The 20,153-nt window shown below is 42.7% G+C and overlaps 1 protein-coding gene and 1 long non-coding RNA gene across 13 annotated transcripts in view; both read right to left on the bottom strand.

Moving 5' to 3' along the window:
- PTPRM (protein tyrosine phosphatase receptor type M) overlaps positions 1–20,153 on the bottom strand; it is a 1,370,833-nt gene that overhangs the window by 661,906 nt on the left and 688,774 nt on the right. The window lies entirely within an intron of this gene.
- On the bottom strand, positions 1,241–19,593 carry LOC115476762. The gene is made up of 3 exons (XR_003943229.1): positions 19,580–19,593; positions 19,219–19,220; positions 1,241–1,321 (listed from the first exon to the last, which is right to left on the bottom strand). It is a non-coding gene; the product is annotated as an uncharacterized LOC115476762 (long non-coding RNA).

Below are 20,153 nucleotides of genomic sequence, written 5' to 3'. Positions count from 1 at the left end.
TGAGAGGGGAGTCAGTAAGGATTTCACTACAATATGCTTTCCCTAGGACACTGATAAATAACTGAACAATCTAAGGTGTGTGTAAATAGGTTTAGAAACTGGTTAAGTGATACATAAAATAGAGTTGTACATATTGGTGTTTACTGCATGAAGAAAGGGTTCCCAATGGAGGGCCTCAGGGATCAGTGTGAGGTTCAATTTTATCTAGTAATATAGCTGTGAGGTTAGAAGAAAGGGGTCATTTCACAGATGATATAAACATGGAACATCGCCCCGTGCTTTCTAGTTATTGATGCTCTGTTGGGTGAAATGTTGGTTGGGCCATGGCCAAAATGGCCCACCCCATTCTGCTGCCAGTGTGTACAAATTTTTGCAACAGGGTGCATACTCGAAATAAAGTAGAAATTATTAATTGGGTAGGCATGAGGAATGGTCAAATGTTTAGTGACAAAGTATTAAAGCAAAAAAGTGTAGTATCATGCATTTGAGCTCCAAAATCAGAGAACACCTAACAGAAGAGGAATCTCTGGATGATCTGTTCACCTCAAAAATCATAAAACACTGGCACAAGGTACTGGGTATCCTGAAGAAAGGTGGCCTGTATAAGTAACAAGGGATCTGAAAGAATGATGGCACAACATACTATTTACATACCATCATACCAAGTTGGTAAGTCTCTACATTGTACCATCTACCCGTGCTGTAGCACAATCAAAAGCCTTTGCCGTGAGCTTATTGTAGATTCATTGCATTATGCTCATTTCCCGCAATAAATCAGATATGAACATGCTTGTTTTAGCCCTTGAATGAAGTACCTTGTCAATAACAGAAATGCCAAGTGTGGCCCATTGCAGATTGAGATTTGCCATCCTAGTGAGTGAGATTGAAGGCCAATGAGTGATATTTTTCTCACGGTGCATTTGAGGTCTAAATATGGCAAGGTGGTGGGAAAACTGAGGCCTGAGGAAGGGCTGCTGGCTACTCTTATTCATGTGCACATAAAAATGGATTTCTGTCTCTAGGATGGCACTTGACATACTGTATGGAGACAATTCAACTGTATTTAAAGATCCTTCAAGAGGCAGCGTCTCATAATTTAAACCTAAGCAGATGAAAGTCTGCTGTAAAGACAACCATCTCAACATATATCAGATCCTGAAAAATGTTCTAAATCCCTGTCTGATTTTATGACAAACTAAAATTATATAAAAATTTTGATGTCACCGTAGTATGGCCAACACGCAATCCCTCCACAGCAAAACACTATGCACAAACTTGGGCAAAAACATAGAACCTTACCATACCGTAACAGCACTAACTTCTGCGAGTCAAAATGCATCAACCTTATCTGTGAAAAGGCAGCAATGTAAACATTACACTGGGCCATAAACACCAAAATACCATCTAGTGAGAAAATAGAATGGGACAGCTAGGAATCTCTACACAAACTACAGGCTAGCAGAATGCTGCACTTTGGTCACAAGCATAAAACACAGTCTCCCCGACATTCAAAGCCATTTAACCAGCTAGACACGGCTGCTGACTGGTTAAATAGCATATTGGTGCCTAACTGCTGATATTCAGTGGCAGATGTCGGTCGCCGGAAACAGCTCGGTACTGAATATCTGGGTTTAACGCCAGTAGTGGACAGCAAAAGTGCTGAATATTAAGCCTAGAGAAACCCTCAACACATATGAAACAAGGGACCACAGACCCCTTATAGAGATATAAAGGCAAGAAGTCAGACTCTGCATGTACAGTAATATTAGAGATATTAAAACTAAAATTACATAAGAACATAAGAATAGCCACACTAGGTAAGACCAATGGTCCATCTGGCCCAGTACCCTGTTTCCAAACAGTGACCAAGCCAGGGCACAAGTACCTGGCAGAAACCCAATCAGTAGAAACATTTCATGCTACCAATCCCAGGGCAAGCAGTTGTTTCCCCAGGTCTCTCTCAATAGCAAACTATGGACTTGTTACCACATCCACCGGCAAAGAGTTCCAGAGCTTAACTATTCATTGAGTGAAAAAATATTTCCTCCTATTTGTTTTAAAAGTATTTCCATGTAACTTCTTTGAGTGTCCCCTAGTCTTTGTACTTTTGGAACGAGTAACAAATCAATTTAGTTCTATTCATTCTACACCACTCAGGATTTTGTAGACCTTAATCATAACCCCCCTCAGTCGTCTCTTTTCCAAGCTGAATAGCCCTAACCTCTTTAGCCTGGAGGGGCATAATCGAACAGGAATGACCATCTCTAAGGGCGCCCATCTCTAAGGACGTCCAGGAGAAGGGGCGGGGAAACCGCTATTATCGAAACAAGATGGGCGTCCATCTTTCGTTTCGATAATACAGTCCCCCCCTCACATACCAGGACACCAACTGGGCACCCTAGGGGGCACTGCAGTGGACTTCACAAATTGCTCCCAGGTACATAGCTCCCTTACCTTCGGTGCTGAGCCCCACAACCCCCCCCCACAACCCACTACCCACAACTGTACACCACTACCATAGCCCTAAGGTGTGAAGGGGGGCACCTACATGTGGGTACAGTGGGTTTCGGGTAGATTTTGAAGGGCTCATATTTACCAGCACAAGTGTAACAGGTAGGGGGGGGATGGGCCTTGGTCCGCTTGCCTGAAGTGCACTGCACCCACTAAAACTGCTCCAGGGACCTGCATGCTGCTGTCATGGAGCTGGGTATGAAATTTGAGGCTGGCATAGAGGCTGGCAAAAACAATTTAAAAAATTTTTTTTAGGGTGGGAGGGGGTTGGTGACCACTGGGAGAAAGGGGAGGTCATCCCCGATTCCCTCCAGTGGTCATCTGGTCAGTTTGGGCACCTTTTTGAGGCTTGGTCGTGAAAAGATATTGGACCAAGTAAAGTTGACCAAATGCTCGTCAGGGACGCCCTTCTTTTTTCCATTATCAGCTGAGGATGCCCATCTCTTAAGCACGCCCCAGTCCCGCTACACCTCCGAGACGCCCCCGTGAACTTTGGTTGTCCCTGCGACGGACTGCAGTTGAGGATGCCCAAAATTGGCTTTCGATTATGCCGATTTGGGCGACCCTGAGAGAAGGACACCCATCTCCCGATTTGTGTCGGAAGATGGGCGCCCTTCTCTTTCGAAAATGCCTCTGATAGGCTCTACCTTATACAATAGCACCAAATGCGCATAGATGCCTATCAATTTAATGTTGCCTTTGATTCATATTGGTGGCACCTCTAGGCACCACTTTATAGAACTGTCCTTTATAACATGTACAATATTTGACATTTTATCAAACAGATCATACCCTAAGATGTTTGATCAACTTGACATAAAAGATGTGAAGAAAATTCAGATCTGACAAATATGTTTCAAATGCATAAAACAGCTAAATGAAGAGTTTTACATCTCAAGTGATTTAAAAAAAAAACACTGAACTCTTTTTTAAATTATTTTTATTGGAAAAGGCTAACATATCAGATAAGCGATTATCATATGTTCTTACATTGTTACTTGAAAATATACAATGTAGGAGGTTGTCAAAAGTAACTGCTTTCTGTACTCGCCTACTATGTAATTATGTTTCAGCTGTTGTTAGAAGCTGGGCATAAGATAAAACAGGAAATAACTGCTTATAAGGTAAGAAAAACTTGTAATATAGAAATACTATATAACAGCATAGCAGATGATGACTGAAAGAGACCAAGCTACCCTCTAATCTGCCCACTACTTACTGGCCACACCACAAAGGATATACCCACCTGGTAGCCATAAGGTGAGACTACCTGTGGGATATCAAGTTTTTAGCATCCTGGCTAGCAAAGTCAGCACCATTCAACTCTCATGTCCAACTATAAATCCCCACAATAAACTATTAGCCACCAATACTGTGGCAGTTACCTAAATATCTAGCTTCCCTTGTCTATATGGCCTTTCCGGATGAAGCCCTGTAACCACCATCCTGTCACGTTGACTTAGTCAACATGAGAAGCATGCAACCTTCTCTATCTTGATTTTCTTCTTATCGCTTCCATCTTACACTCCATGTATACTCTACTGCTAATCCTTTATCAGTCAGTGTACTTCAGGGCTTAATCCTAGACCCTCTGCTCTTTTCTCTCTACACTTTTTCCTACACTGATCTGATACATTTCATGTCTCTCTATACTGATCCCAGATCTACCTCTCTACACTAGAAATTTCACCAGGTAACCAGTCCCACATTGCGGCTTCTTTGTCTGACTGGATGTCCCACTCTCACCTTAAATTTAACATGAATAAGATTGAATTCCTTATCTTATACTATTGAACTCACTTCCCCTCTTCCCTCTTTTTCTGATTCTGTGAAGGGCACTCTCATCCTTCCTGTTCTATTGCCTCGTAACCTCAGGGTGAGATTTGTTGTCATTCTTTCCTTCTGTGCTCATTCAAAACATAGCTAAAGCATGTCTTTTCTTCCTTTTTAGCACAGCAAAAATCTGTCACCTTCTTTCTAAGCACACTACTAAACTATTTGACATTTTATCAAATAGATCGTACCCTACGATGTTCAATCAACCTGTTTGTGCAGCGCTGCGTATGCCTTGTAGCGCTATAGAAATGCTAAATAGTAGTAGTAGTAGTAGTGGTCTAGAAATATTTTAAATAAATAAATAAATAAAATAACTCCTTCTCCATTCTTTCATTAGGAAAGGAAGGGAGGATATTTTAAATATAACTTAAAACCTTTTTCAGCTGTGGATCAATGTGAGTTACATTCAGGTACAATAGGTATTTTCCTGTCCCCAGGAGGATTACAACCTAAGGGCTATGTTTACTAAGCGGCGCTATGGGAGCATTAGCGTTTTTATCGCACGTAAATGGTGTACACTCGTTAAACACTAATGCGCCCATAGAAATATATATTTAATACCAAACACAGGGTAAATTCTCAATAATTAGTCACAATGTGTCAAAATATCAATACTGCTTGACTAATACACTCTATTTTTTCTTTTCCTTAAATACACTACAAATACATTACTGTGTGCATTAACATTTACAATCTTTATTATGAAATCAATCTAATCTAACAATAAAACACTCTATGTCAGATGCTCTCACAATATCCTCTCCACATGACACACTCTGCAAATGTTCTTCTTCAGCACTAATAATCAAAACAGCTGTAGCACAATTATCAGATGTTCCAAATTGGTGACCCGTTTCACCATATAGTTCCCAATGTTCTCCTTCCCTCAAATCAGGGACATTACGTGTTGTTGAACAATATATTTCTTTTAACTTGCTTTCAAATTATTGATAGTTTCTGAAGAGGACCCATTAATCCTTGAAGGAAAAAACTGTGGAATATTTGGAATCTGTTCCATCAAATCATGTTAAATATCTTCTGGTCCCATAAACTTTTTTTTGGTCACAACACTGGCCGTGTTTCTTCTATAACTTCATCAGGAGACCTTATCCGACCGCTAAACTCCATCGGGTATACCGTGTGGAGCTCTAGAGCATCCAGTACTTCTACCTCACTTCCTGTTGTACATGTCATGATATAGCAGACTCCGGATGGCTCCAGATTTGTTGAACTGGTGGGGCTTGGAGATTCCTGTCAGCTAAGGTAATTAAAAAAAAAAAATTTAAAGGGGGGCAGAAGGAAAGAATAAAGGGGAAGCAAGAGGAAATGGGCTACCCAGTGCTCACCCCAAAATTTGGCTCTGGCTATGACACTGCTCTTAACCCCTTATTCAGCTGTTCAATATTCATGTTGTTTTAAGTACATAAGTATTGACATACCGGGGCAGACCGAAGGTCCATCAAGCCCAACATCCTGTTTCCAACAGTGGCCAATCCAGGTCACAAGTACCTGGTAAAGCTCCCAAAACATTTTATGCTGCTTATCCTAGAAATGAGCAGTGGATTTTCCCCAGGTCCATCTTAATAATGGCTTATGGACTTTTCTTTTAGGATGCTATCCAAACCTTTTTCAAACCCCACTAATCTAAGTGCTTTTACCACATTTCCTGGCAACAAATCTTGCATGAGCAACAAATTCCAGAGTTTAATTATACATTGAGTGAAGAAATATTTTCTCTGATTCATTTTAAATTTACTACTTTGTAGCTTCATTGCATGCCCCCTAGTCCTAGTATTTTTGGAAAGAGTAAACAAGCAATTCACGTCTACCCGTTCCACTCCACTAATTATTTTATAGACCTCTATCATATTTCCCCTTAGCCATCTTTTCTCCAAATTGAAAATCCCTAGCCGCTTTAGCCTTTCCTCATAGGGAAGTCGTCCCATCCAATTTATCATTTTCGTCGCCATTCTCTGTACTTTTTCTAGCTCCACTATATCTTTTTTGAGATGTAGTAAACCAAAATTGCACACAATATTGGAGGTGCAGTCACATCAAGGATACAAAGGCATTATAGCATCCTCATTTTTGATTTCCATTCCTTTCCTAATATCTAACATTCTATTCACTTTCTTAGCCACCTCCACACACTGAGCAGAGGGTTACAACATATCATCAACGATGATGTCTAGATCCCTTTCTTGGTTGGTGACTCCTAATGTGGAATCTTGCATCATGTAGCTATAGTTCGAGTTCCTCTTTCCCAAATGCATCACTTTGCACTTGCTCACATTAAAGGTCATCTGCCATTTAGACGCCCAGTCTCCCAGTCTCATAAGGTCCTCTTGTAATTTTTCACAATCCTCTTCAATTTAACAACTTTGAATAACTTTGTGTCGTCAGCAAATTTAATTACCTCACTAGTTAATCCCATCTCTAGATCCTTTATTAATATGTTAAAAATCAACAGTCCCAGCACAGACCCCTGGGGAACCCGACTATTTACCCTTCTCTAATGAGAATACTGACCATTTAAACCTACTCTCTGTTTTCTACCTTTTAACCAGTTTTTAATCCACAATAGGACACTACATCCTATCCTATGACTCTCCAATTTCCTCTGTGAAATGCCTTTTGAAAATCCAGATGCACAATATCGACCGGCTCACCTTTATCCACATGTTTGTTCACTACTTCAAAGAAATGTAGTAGATTCGTGAGGCAATATTTCCCTTCACTAAATCCATGTTGGCTTTGTCTCATTAATCCATGCTTTTGAATATGTCCTGTAATTTTGTTCTTTATAATAATCTCTACCATTTTGCCTGGCACCGATGTCAGACTCACCGGTCTATAATTTCCCAGATCACCTCTGGAACCTTTTTAAAAAATTGATGTTACATTGGCCACCCTCCAATCTTCCGGTACCATGCTTGATTTTAAAGATAAATTACACATCGCTAACAATAGTTCTGCAAGTTAATTTTTCAATTATCTCAGTACTCTGGGATGAATACCATCTGGTCCAGGTGATTTGCTACTCTTCAGTTTGTGAAATTGTGCCCATTACATCTTCCAAGTTTACAGAGATTTCATTCAGTTTCTCTGACTCCTCAGCTTTGAATACCATTTCTGGCACCGGTATCTCTCCCAAATCTTCTTCAGTGAAGACCGAAGCAAAGAATTCATTTAATGTCTCCGCTATGACTTTGTCTTCCCTGAGTGCCCCTTTTACCCCTCGGTCATCTTGCAGTCTTTATGCTTTTAATATACCTAAAACAATTTTTACTATCTGTTTTTGCCTTCAATGCAATTTTTTTCAAAGTTCCTCTTTACCTTCCTTTTCAGCGCTTTGCATTTGACTTGACATTCCTTATGCTGGTTCTTATTATTTTCAGTCAGCTCCTTCTTCCATTTTCTGACAGATTTTCTTTTAGCTTTAATAGCTTCCTTCACCTCACTTTTTAACCATACCAGCTGGTGTTTGGTCTTTCTTCCTCCTTTTTCAATACACAGAATATATTTGGCCTGGGCTTCCAGGATGATATTTTTGAACAGCATCCATGCCTGATGTTGAGTTTTGACCTTCACAGCTGCTCCTCTAAGTTTTTTTCACTGTTCTTTTCATAGTCTCCTTTTTGAAAGCTAAATGCTAACGTATTAGATTTCCTGTGTGAACTAAGTCTAGAATTTTTCCTTCTCTTGTTGGCTCCTGTAGCAGTTGCTCCATAAAGCAGTCCTTGATTTCTGCAAGCAATTTTACCTCCCTAGCATGCCCTAATGTTACATTTACCTAGTCAATATCGGGGTAATTGAAATCACCCATTATTATTGTTTTAATCATTCCCATAATAAATGAAACTTCCTAATCTCTTATTTGTCCTATTTGTCTTGAATAGATTGTAAGCTCTGTCAAACTGGGATGGTTTCTTACATGTTTCTGCTTAGTGCTGCATATATCTAGTAATGTTGCATATGTCATGTTTATTAGATTCTTGATATACTGCCTTTCTGTGGCACAGTAGCAATGGTAGTAGGTCTGTCAGAAATCTCCTTTTTAAGTGGCTTTTTATCATTTGAAATTAAAGACATTGTTATCTGTCACTTATCCTGGGATCAGGCTGACTTGTGCCCAGCCCTTCTGATGACGTCAGAAGAAGGCGGAACACAACGAAGGGAAGGCTAGACGTCGGGAGCGCCGCCTCCTTCCCTGACGCTGCGCTGCCGGAACCGCCGCCACGGAGGTAAATTAAAAAAAAAAAAAAAAGGGATGTAGGGGGAAGAGAAGAGGGTGGGCAGTTGAACAATGGGAGCGGGAGGGCAGAGGAGAAATGACAGCAAGGATGCGAAGGGGGGGGGGGAAGAAGGGGGCGGGACATACTGGGACATGGGAGACAGAAGAGCATGGATGCGAGGGGGGGGTCATGGAAGGGAGAGAGGGGAATTGCTGGAAAAGGATGAATGGAGGGGGCAGGGGACAGAGAAGCATGGATGGGCATGGATTGAGATGGCAGGGCTCAGGGTGAGAGGGGAATTGATGGAAAAGGATGAATGGAGGGGGCAGGGGACAGAGAAGCATGGATGGGCATGGATTGAGATGGCAGGGCTCAGGGTGAGAGGGGAATTGCTGGAAAAAGATGAATGGAGGGGGCAGGGGACAGAGAAGCATGGATGGGCATGGATTGAGATGGCAGGGCTCAGGGAGAGAGGGGAATTGCTGGAAAAGGATGAATGGAGGGGGCAGAGGACAGAGAAGCATGGATGGGCATGGATTGAGATGGCAGGGCTCAGGGATAGAGGGAAATTGCTGGAAAAGGATGAATGGAGGGGGCAGGGGACAGAGAAGCATGGATGGGCATGGATTGAGATGGCAGGGCTCAGGGAGAGAGGGGAATTGCTGGAAAAGGATGAATGGAGGGGGCAGGGGACAGAGAAGCATGGATGGGCATGGATTGAGATGGCAGGGCTCAGGGAGAGAGGGGAATTGCTGGAAAAGGATGAATGGAGGGGGCAGGGGACAGAGAAGCATGGATGGGCATGGATTGAGATGGCAGGGCTCAGGGAGAGAGGGAAATTGCTGGAAAAGGATGAATAGAGGGGGCAGGGGACAGATGGGCATGGATTGGGAGGGCAAGGCTCACACTCTCTCTCTCATATACAATGTCTTTCTGACTCTCACTCTCACGCACTCTGTCTCACAATGTATCATATTCACTCTCTATGTGCCACACAGTCACTCACACACTCGCTTGGTCTCATACACTCACTCTCACAGAGAATCTGTGTCTCACACACACACTCTCTCTCTCGCACACACACACACACACTCTCACACTGTGTCTCACATACACACTTGCACACACTCTCATTCTCACACACACACTCTCACAAACACACTCACACCCAGACTCACTCTCTCTCTCACACACACACACTCACACTTTCACTCTGACTCTCACGCAGGCACTCTCACATACACTCTCCCAAACATACACACTCCGAGGAAAACCTTGCTAGCGCCCGTTTCATTTGTGTCAGAAACGGGCCTTTTTTACTAGTTTTCTATGTTTTTGTGAAAAAGCTTCTCTTTAGACACAGGATACTTGGGACTCTACACATTAAGCAACACAGATAAGTGATGGAACATTTTTACTGACACTAGCGGGAATTCTAGATATTTTTCCACTGCTGTAGATAAAATAGTGAGTATTGTTGCACTTACTTTGTAAACTTTACATATTGGATGGGTTATTAAACACATGTGCAATTTATTTATTTATTTTGGACACCTTTTGGGGGTTGACCGATAATGGTATGTTTGAGCCACTATTGAGAGGTCACAATTTTTTGTGCCAACTCCTTTGATATCGGCTCTGATACAGTCACTGAGATTTGGTCTAGTGTCTATTTACTCTGATAATTTACTCCATATTTATTATACAGTAATAATTGCACATAAAAGAGTGAATTATTATACAGGGCAAGTTTTTTTTTAATTGGCACTGAATATCGGCCAGCAGCCGTATAACTTCTGGGTACTGTCCTATAGCAGTCTAAGTTATCCCCTGCCTCATGACCCCTACCCCAAAACAATAGAAGTAGGTAAAACAGTGCAGGAGTGAAGCCCACTCGCTCATGCCCCTAGCAGCTGTGGCTTAAAAATGGTGGTCACAACCTCTAGTGGTAGTCTGGTAGTACTACCATTAGGGACTGACCCTAGCCTTTACAACAACTTGTCTACTGTAGCCTAGTGGTTAGTGCAGCGGACTTTGGTTCTGGGGAACTGAGATTGATTCCCGCTGCAGCTCCTTGTGACAATGGGTGAAGTCACTTAACCCTCCGTTGCCACAGGTAGATCGCTTTGGATGTGGTTGCAAAAACTGTAGAAAAGCGGTATATCGAGTCCCATTCTTCTTATCCTCAGGAGCTTAGTCAAGATCGGGAGGCGGGGCTGGTGGTTGGGAGGCGGGGATAGTGCTGGGCAGACTTATACGGTCTGTGCCAGAGCCAGTGGTGGGAAGCGGGGCTGGTGGTTGGGAGGCGGGGATAGTGCTGGGCAGACTTGTACGGTCTGTGCCAGAGCCGGTGGTTGGGAGGCGGGGCTGGTGGTTGGGAGGCGAGAATAGTGCTGGGCAGACTTATATGGTCTGTGCCCTGAAGAGCACAGGTACAAATCAAAGTAGGGTATACACAAAAAGTAGCACATATGAGTTGTCTTGTTGGGCAGACTGGATGGACCGTGCAGGTCTTTTCCTGCCGTCATCTACTATGTTACTATGTTATGATATTCTAACTTCAGCATTTTGTCAGTATCTTTGGAACATACCCTTCTCTGAATCTTGTGTTCCTGAGCAACTATAAGTTTTCACCTATGATCTCTATATAGAGTAGAAAACTATAGCCCGTGTATCCAGTGGCGTTCCGACCCTAGCTGACACCCGGGGCGGAACGCCGATGCGCCCCCCCCCCCCGGCGAAATGACACCTCTTCCCCTCCCCCGGCAAAATGACCCCCCCCCGGGTGCACGCCACTGGGGGGGGGGGGTGCGGCACGCGCCTGTTGCTCTGTCTCCAAGTTCGCAATTCGCATGTGTTCACTGCTCCCTCTGAGTCTGCCCCGGAACAGGAACCTGTTCCGGGGCAGACTCAGAGGGAGCAGTGAACACATGCGAATTGCGAACTCGGACTGAGACAGGGCAACAGGCGCGCACCGCGGCACCCCCCCCCCCCAGCGGCGTGCACCCGGGGCGGACCACCCCCACCGCCCCCCCCCCCCCTTTGATACGCAACTGCATGTATCTATTCAGGGGAAAAAAACATAGCAGCAGAATGAATGACAAATCCCACAGAGACCCATGAGGTCTGCAATCCCCATTGGTGCATGGAAACTCACTGTTCCATTATGACTGCTGGTCTGCCATAGTATCAGCTGTCTTATACAGATACAACATGATTTGGTTGGCTCTCATGTACTACTACTACTACTATTTAGCATTTCTATAGCGCTACAAGGCATACGCAGCGCTGTACAAACATAGAAGAAAGACAGTCCCTGCTCAAAGAGCTTACAATCTAATTCATGTTTTGTAAAGTCAATGGCTCATGGGAAAGGACTCCAATGAAATTGGCCATAATTGCACCAGTCCTCCTGTCATTCACCCTTGTTAATGGAAGGGGTCTCCAGTTTGACTAGCATCTTTACCTCTGCTCTGATCCAAAAAAATACCCACATGCCCAAGATGCTGAACTTCATCCCTCCCACACCAAGCAGCACCAGCCCAGTTGGGAAAAGTTGAACTGTCACAGAACAGTTCTGACTCCATATATCTTCCATCCTTAAGATCTATTCCCTTGCTTTGCTACCAGCACTGAGACACTCCCTTAGGGGACACAATAGTGTGGCATTTACCTTCCTTCTCTAATCATGGCATTTGTCATTCTGACAAATTTCTTCCCTGTGTTACTGCTTTCCCAGCTAGTTTGCTAATCCTTGCCCTAGCCCAGCTTCTGGACCATAAAACATGGGCCCCTTACAGGTTAGTATTGCCCACAAGCTCTCTGAGGACAAGGCAGTGCCATCCTTGCTCTATTCTACAGGATCCCAGTAGGGTAGCACTCTGTACTGGTAGAGTCAAAATTGAATTTTTTCATGGGAGTACAACAAGCCCATGCCATTGTGGGCTTCAAGGGCAGCAGTATTTAAATCGTTAAGCAACACAGATAAGTGATAGAACATATTTATTGATACTGTCTGAGCGAGAATTCAAGATGTACTCACACATTCTGGCTGGTCCCAAAGTGTTGCGATGATCTTGATAATAAGGAAGGAGGATACAAAGATGCATTGCTTCACAATTGAACATGAAGAAAAGACAGTCCCTGCTCACTGCTTCCTTTTTTAAAGCCTCCACCCCAGCCATCTGCAGCCAACCAACGGGTGGAACTTGCAAGCTGGCTGCAGCATCCTTCCCTTCTGTTAGCCATGCAACACTATGGATCCAAAGAGAAGCTGCTGTATGGCCACCATGATGTAGTACGGGGATCTGGAAGGCCAAACAGGCACCTTTGTAGCTTTCCTGTTCCCTCCTTCTATCCACCCCCAAAAGGTCCATCATTTTCCTTCCCCAAATCGTAAAAATTATACAAGATATATTCTGGCAATTCACTGATAATATATATGCATCACAATTTTTAGCTAATTGCTGCTATTTTAAATTGTGCAGGGAGCATTTAGGGTTGTTGCTCCAAAGTCTATTTTTTTATTTGATCACTGCATGATTCATTCTAAATTTTATTGTGCCAACTTATCCACTTTCAACATCTTTTATCTGCAATAACAAAATGACAGTAGGTTGCCAAGATAATTACAAAGAAGATCTCATTATCCCTTCAAAATTATTAAGATTTACTTTAAAATGTCTAAAAACCATTAAAGAACACAAAATAAAATCCATCACACTAACCATATTTTTGTAATTCAGTAATGGTAAGAACATTTCTATTACCTGGAGAGAACACAAGCTTTTAAATTTATGCTAGATAGTAATGGCTCTAAATTTGACTTGTAGTATATGGGGGGAATATAGAAACAATTGCAGCTAGCAATGCTCAAAGACATTCTCTGTGCATCAAGTGTGATTAAAAGTAAAATGCATGTAGCATACATTTTGATGGCACCCATGCAGAAGACGAATTTAAGAATAGCCATGCAAAGTGCTACAATTTTGTTACCCACCTTCTAGCAGAGAATTATTGGTTTCTACAAACATGTAGCCAGGCCATCCAACTGGGAAATATTGGAATTCAGAACCAAACACTTAGCCTGCACTCTCCTTGAGTGGCTGACTAATGGCTTAAAATATGGCCTTATATTAAAGACCTGTAGGTACCCTCGGTGCCAAGTATTTTCATAGTAATTTAATGGTAAGCTGTGACTTCCAAATGATCCCTATTTCTAGGTAACAGAACGTTTAAATATTTATGATACCAGCTGCCAATTATATTTCGTTTTCATGCTGCCAGTGGCTGTCAGCATCATAAAATGACATTTAGTACATTCAGTAACTATATGGCAAATGTCATATTATGGACCCTGTTTACTAAGCTGCACTGTAGGCACGCAAACTTTTTAACGCATGCAAAAAATTAGTGTGTACTAATGTTAGAGACACCCATAGGAATATAATGGGTATCTCTATCATGAGCACGTGCTAGAAAGTTAGCATACCTACAGTGTGGCTTAGTAAACAGGGTCCTATATAAATAAATTTAGAATTATGAAAATAAAATTCGAACAAGCTATAGCTGACAACTTTCTACCAGGGCCCTTTTTACCGCAGCGGGTAAAAAGACTCCAGGCACACATGGCCATGCGGTAAGAGAACTCTTTACTGCATGGCTATGCAATGGGGAGCCCTTACCGCCACCCACTGAGGTGGCGATAAGGGCTCCTGAGCTAACCCGGCGGTAACTGGGTAGCACACGGCAATGCCCGATTACCATCAAGTTATCGCCACGCAAGCCATTTCCAGGGATTTTCTTTTTTCCCCCAGAAATGGTGCGCGCTCCGGACGGAACTACCGCCGGCAGCTGTGTTGTGCGAGCAGTAGCCCTAAAAAAGCGAGTGGTAAGCCCGTGCTGGGCTTACAGCCGCTCTGTAAAAGGGCCCCTTAGTGTGCAATGGTGAGACTTCCTGATCCTGAGGAGAGCTTCAGGTATAAATTTCACCAGAGACATCTAAAAGGAGGAACTGACCAACATACCTCAAAACTGCCACTAGAGGCCACAGCAGCTACTTTGGAGGAGGGGTGGGAGTTTAGCTTGGTCAGGGAGAGGGAGGTGAGAGAGGGGTGCAGGGGAGAGGGGGAGGAAATTGGAGTGAATAAGGCCTGGGGTTTTTGTTGTTTTTGTTATGCAAGTGCTGTTTTTCAGCCAGCAGCCATATAGATAAGCGGTAAAATTTAGGCCTATTCAAAAGCAGACCTAAATTTGCTCGGTTAGCCAGGTGGGAGCCGGCACTGATTTTTGTTGGAATTCACATAACTGCTGGCTCCTCCCCAACTCCGTCCCATGTACTTCGTTTGAAGACTGTTAGGTTTTCTGTTCTGGTTAGACTATGACCCTCATGGATGGGTGGTGATGTTGATTTACTGCTATTGCGTACAGAGCAGAGACTTACCGTATTTTTCGGACTATAAGACGCACTTTTTTCCCCAAAAATTTGGGAGGAAAATGGGGGGTGCGTCTTATAGTCCGAAGGTAGCGTTTTTGGACCGCCGTCCCATACTTACACGATGCCATGTTCCCTGGTAGTCTAGTGACGTCGGGGCAAGAAAGAGCCCCCTCTTTCCTGCCCATCGCGCTGCTCTCCGTGCTCCTCACTGCTTTCTGACGGTCTCGGCGATATTCAAAATGGCCGCCGAGATTAGTACGGGACGGCGGTCCAAAACTCAGACAAGACGCACCGGAGCACCTAGGTTTTAGAGGAGGGAAAAAGGAAAAAAAAATTTTTCCTATTTCCCTCCTCTAAAACCTAGGTGCGTCTTATGGTCCGGTGCGTCTTATAGTCCGAAAAATACGGTAGTTTTAGGTTCAATTCTGTGACCCTTCATGGACTGAATCTAGAAAGTGATTATTCTGTGCTCTTTAATTTATTAGGGGGTCCTTTTACTAAGGTGCGCTGAAAAATGGCTTGTGGTAGTGCAGGTGTGAGTTTTGGGCACACACGAATCCATTTTTCAGCGCGCCTGTTAAAAAAAGGCCTTTTTAACATTTTTGCTGAAAATGGACATGCGGCAAAATGAAAATTGCTGCACGTCCATTTTGGGTCTGAGACCTTACCGCCACCATTGACCTAGTGGTAAAGTACATAAGTATTGCCATACTGGGACAGACCAAAGGTCCATCAAGCCCAGCATCCTTTTTCCAACAGTGGCCAATCCAGGTCAAAAATACCTGGCAAGATCCCAAAAAAGTGCAAAACATTTTATACTTCTTATCCCAGAAATAAGCATTGGATTTTCCCCACGTCTATTTTAATAATGGTCAATGTGCTTTTCCTTTAGGAAGCCGTCCAAACCTTTTTAAAACCCTGTTAAGCTAACCGCCTTTACCACATTCTTTGGCAATGAATTCCAGAGTTTAATTACACATTGAGTGAAGAAAAATGTTCTCCAATTCGTTTTAAATTTACTACTTTGTAGCTTCATTGAATGCCTCCTAGTCCTAGTATTTTTGGAAAGAGTAAACAAACGCTTCAAGTCTACCCTTTCCACTCCACTCATTATTTTATAAACCTCTATCATATCTCCCCTCAGTTGTCTCTTCTCCAAGCTGAAGAGCCCTAGCCGCTTTAGCCTTTTCTCTTAGGGAAGTCAACCCATCCCCTTTATCATTTTCATCACCCTTCTCTGCACCTTTTCTCATGCGGTAACTGGGCGGTAATGACATACAGACGCCAAATGTCACTTGACGCGTGTCCAATATGCGTGGCAGAAAATAAAAATGATTTTTCGGCAACACGTATCGGCTGCACGCCAAAAATGAAATTACTGCAAGAGCCACATGGTAGCTGTGCATTAACTCCATTTTGGAACACGTTGGGTGTGCATAAACATTTACATTGCTTAGTAAAAGGGCCCCTTAGTTCACTACACATTTACTGTATTAATTATGTTTTTATTATTTTTAATTATATTTTTATGGGTTCATCTGATGTGTTTTTTGTCTACATATAGTTTTCTTTTTGATTAACCATGTGTGGTTCAATGTAGTACATATTTATGATTCATATGCATCACAGTTTCCTAATGGCTTATGTCTGACATATTAATAACATATTAATTTTATTATATGTATATATAGTTTTTAATCAATTTGTCCGTAACATGTTTTCACGTTAAATGTTTGTTATCATTTTATGGTGTGATTATATATTTTTATGACTATTCCTTGTATTTTACTAATAACTTGTCTATTATATTAGCAATATATAAATATTAATATTTGTTTGGAAATACAGTTTTATAGGATCTAATGGTGTTTATACATGTCCTTGTATTTATTTTTATTAATTTATGGTGTTCTATTATCTTATCAACTGATTTATATTTGTTTATTGTAATGATCTTTTGTTTTCCCTGCGTTTCTGCTTGATCCTTTTGCAGCCCCAACATTGTAACACATAATGCCGTCTTTGAAATGCAGAAGCCCCTCCTATCAAATTGTGGCTTTCTTTTGTTGTTTATGAGCCAATTTTATGGCTTAAAATTCAAGAAATACAGCATTTCATTTAATTGGAAGGTGGGCTTTCATATGACACTTTCGGTTTTTGAATTGGAGGATTTGTTATTTTTCAGCATTTTGGAGTGAACAGGCAGCATTCAAAAATAAGTATGCACATTTTTTAAAATCATTTTTTGGTATATGATAAACAGAAGATATATATATCTTTTTAATATTATGAAAAATGTGGCTTGTATTTATAGATTAAATTTTATAAAGTTTTTTTTTTAAGTGCAGAGGAAGGAAGCACAAAGGATAACTTTGACCCCAGCCACACACATAGCTATTTACATCTGAGGGTAGCTTGTACGTCAGGCTGTTGCTGCTGCTTGGAAAAGAGAACTCACTGAAAGTGAGTTTTATTCTTTGTGATGCTCTGGTGAGTTCTTATTTTTTGTTATACTTATTGTTTTGTCATATTGGGGTAGCTTCATATATATTTTGGCTTTTAAGTTTAATTATTTCTATTTTTAGCACTAACCAGACAGGAAAGAGTTTGGACTACTCCTGCTGGGTATGTAATTTTGGTTTTTCTGTATTTCTGAATGAAGTGTTGTTGCCTTTAAATGCTCTATACACTTAGGGCTCCCTTTACTAAGTGGCGGTAAGCCCAATGCGGGTTTACCGCTTGCAATACAGAAAGTACCGCTGGGCTACCTCAGAAGCCTGGCGGTACTTCCCGCCCCTAGAGCGCCGTCATATCCAGTGTACCTGGCAGTAAATGGGCAGCGCGCTAACAGCTCCCCCCCCCCCCCCATGAAATGGTCGCGCGGCAAGTGCTTTACTTGCTGCATGGCCATTTCCTGTAGTAAAGCGAGACTTCCCTTTTACCAGCTGCGGCAAAAGGGGGCCTCGGCACACGTATACAACACGCGCCAACGCCAGCTCCTGCTCCCTTTTGCCGCAGATTGATAAAAGAGGCCCTTAGGCCTTATTCTATAAAGGTAATGCTCCTAAATTTATGAGCACAAATTATGCTCCTACATTTATGCTCCTAAATTACGAGTACACTCTATGCTCCAAAATAGATGCTCGTAATAGGAACGTAAATTTAGGAGCATAATCTTTATAGAATAAGGTCCTTAGGGTGTATTGTTGTAGTTTTTTTGTTAAATAATATGATCTGATGGCCTTTTATGTATTTATTTTACAGGTTTATGTTAAGCTGCTGACGCAGCCCTTGTGAGGTGAAACAAGGCCCCAACTGGGTGATTAGAGGAAAAGTGTACACTGTTTTTATGTATCCTCATTGAGTGGGCCTTTTACTGCGCTAAGGGGAACATTCTATATATGGCGCCTAAAATCGGTACTGAACTAAGCATATTCTAAAATTGGTGGCCAGATTTATTGGTGGCCAATTATAGAATATGCTTATTTGATATTTCAGTGCTTAAATCTACTCATATCCATTTACACCAATGAAAATGTGGTCTAAATCAAAGTGCACAGATTTAGGCGCACTGGGCCATTTTCTATAACTAGGTGTATAAATTTTGGAATGTCCATTTCCCTGCCCATAACCAAAACCCTTTTTGCCTGCGCACATTAGAAATTTGGCGCACACCATTACAGAATATGCTTAGCAAGTTGGGCGTCTAAATTTTAATCACTGCCAATTAGTGCTCATTATTGCTTGTTAAGTGCTGTTTTCAGCACTCATTTACTCATTAAGGGGTCCTTTTACTAAGATGTGGCAAAAAGTGGCCTGCGGTAGTGTGGGGGCATGTTTTTGGCACGCGCCAGGCCAGTTTTTACAGATTACCCTTCACACATGCATCAGACATGTAGTTATAGAAGTGCCTATGTCCACATATGAAATACTGCCTCACCCAAATGGCTTATAAAATTGCTGTCACTGTGGATGAGGCAGTATTTCATATATATCCTACATTGATTCATGTGTGAAGGGTAATCTTATTACATGTCACCTAGGATTAGAGGTGAAAACACCTAGGGGCCCTTTTACTAAAGGGCTTGCCAAGCAGCAATCTAGAAGCAGCCCTCCAGAGATTGCAGGATTTTTCAAAAATTTATCACTGCAGAGGATTACCTTGCGGTAACTGGGCAGTGCTGCACGCTGCCCAGTTACCACTGTGGTAGCGTGGGAGCCCTTACCACCAGGGGCTTAGCCAGACCTTACGGTGGGAGGAGGCCAGAGCCTGAGGTTGGAGGCACATTTTTAGTGCCGCCCCGATGCCCCCCACCGCCATGCTTTGCTTTGCCTTACCTCCCTCCCCGCTACCGCCTCACGCCTCCTTACGCCCCCCTCGCCTTGAAAAACAAATACCTTTGCTGGCAGGCGTCCCCAACCCCCGCCAGCCGAAACCTTCTTCAGCGCCGGTCTTCGGCGCAGCTGCGTTCCTGCCCTGCTCTTCTTTCTTCTTGCTCCTCCTGTCCTGTGTACGCTGACGCTCCTTCTCAGTTTCACGTAAAGCATTGTCAGCGTGCACAGGACAGGAGGAGCAAGAAGAAAGAAGAGCAGGGCAGGCACGTGGCTGTGCCAGAGACCGGCGCTGAAGCAGGCTTTGGCTGGCAGGGGTTGGGGACCCCCGCCAGCCAAACCAGGGGCCTGGATGAAATTTGCCGGGGCCCAGGCCCCTGTGGCCCCCCGTAGCTACACCCCTGCTTACCACCACCTCAATGGGTGGCAGTAAATGTTCCCCCCGAAATGGCCACATGGCAAGTGCAAACTTACTGCATAGCCATTTCTTTTTTTCCCACCTTTTTTACCCACTGCAGTAAAGGGGACTCTGTGCATGGCAAAAACTCAAGCTGCCAGTAAAGGGGCCCTTATTTTATACAGACCCAGATGCATCTATGTATTGCTATAAAATATTAGTACAAATCCTGCAGAAATCATGCCCACATTGAAGGCATGAACATTTATTCCTTCTCAGGAGCAGGTATAAATGTTAGTAATAAAAATACACATGTAATTTTTTAATTCTGACAGTGCCTACTCTACAGTTACACAAGTACATGCCTAACTGCACCACACATACTTTTATGAGTCATATAATTTTA

Source organism: Microcaecilia unicolor, chromosome 1 (genome assembly GCF_901765095.1).
Source record: "Microcaecilia unicolor chromosome 1, aMicUni1.1, whole genome shotgun sequence".
Lineage (NCBI taxonomy): Eukaryota > Metazoa > Chordata > Amphibia > Gymnophiona > Siphonopidae > Microcaecilia > Microcaecilia unicolor.
Note: the sequence above shows the minus strand (reverse complement) of the source record. Positions and strands in the feature narration are given on the sequence as shown.